Source organism: Cryptotermes secundus, unplaced genomic scaffold (assembly GCF_002891405.2).
Source record: "Cryptotermes secundus unplaced genomic scaffold, Csec_1.0 scaffold833, whole genome shotgun sequence".
In the NCBI taxonomy this organism is placed as follows: Eukaryota; Metazoa; Arthropoda; class Insecta; order Blattodea; family Kalotermitidae; genus Cryptotermes; species Cryptotermes secundus.
Window position 1 is genome coordinate 210,119 of NW_019725852.1, and position 917 is coordinate 211,035.

Here is a 917-nt window from a genome sequence, read left to right on the forward strand (position 1 = left end):
GTCACCCACCCTCTTACGTCAAGGCTGAATCAGCGAAATAAAACCATAAATTAGGGAATTTCGGGGGACTTGGGATCATGTTCTAACAGAATATTCAGTTGTCAGCCGAAGGCGCTCTTCAACATGGGCCTGACGAGCGCTGGACGTCAGCCGGCATCTTGTACTACAGGTGGGTTTGTTTACGCATATTAGCCATGCCGAGTGACAATATCGTTGTTTCATAGTCTTGGTGATACAGTGTGTTGAGATATTGCATGTGCAATTTCCCGTGTACCCAGTGAGCCCTGAGGATAGGATAATAGATTAATGTAAAGGCCTAGGACAGTAGGCAGGCCATCAGTGAGTCATAGGATATATATCAAGGTGAGGGCTAGTGTGTTGTAGTAAAGATAGTATGTGGGAATTTGATATATAAGTATACTCGTACTTAAGGGTAGATGATGTAGAAGAAACCGTACGATAGATAGGTAATCATATCTCATGTGTAATCAGAAATGTACAGGAAAAATATTTATGTTACACGAGGAGGGCGTGCATGGCCCCCTTAGACGAGTCAGAGAGAGAGAGAGAGAGAGGCTCAAGGCCTCCACCCCTGAAGGGGGAGAACTTGAAGGAACAGGATGTGTAGTAAAGTTTCTATGTAGTAAAGACTGAAGGTCAGTCTTTGTTGATAGTGTAAATAATGTAAATATCAATGTAAATAGATAGAATAGGAAACCGGGGATTGTGATTTACCCTCCACAACCACCTTCCTCGACCCATCCAGAAGATCCAACACCAATGAGAGTTGCAACTGCAGCCGAAGGCTTAAGAGGTGCTAAGAATAGACAGGGATAGGCTCCGGCCACACGGGCAGAGTTCCGTAGCCTGGATAGCAACGCCCCTTAAGATATAATGATAAAGTGTAATAATAATGG

General features: G+C 44.1%; 1 protein-coding gene across 4 annotated transcripts in view; it reads right to left on the minus strand.

Moving 5' to 3' along the window:
- LOC111863803 overlaps positions 1 to 917 on the minus strand; it is a 69,175-nt gene that overhangs the window by 4,469 nt on the left and 63,789 nt on the right. The window lies entirely within an intron of this gene.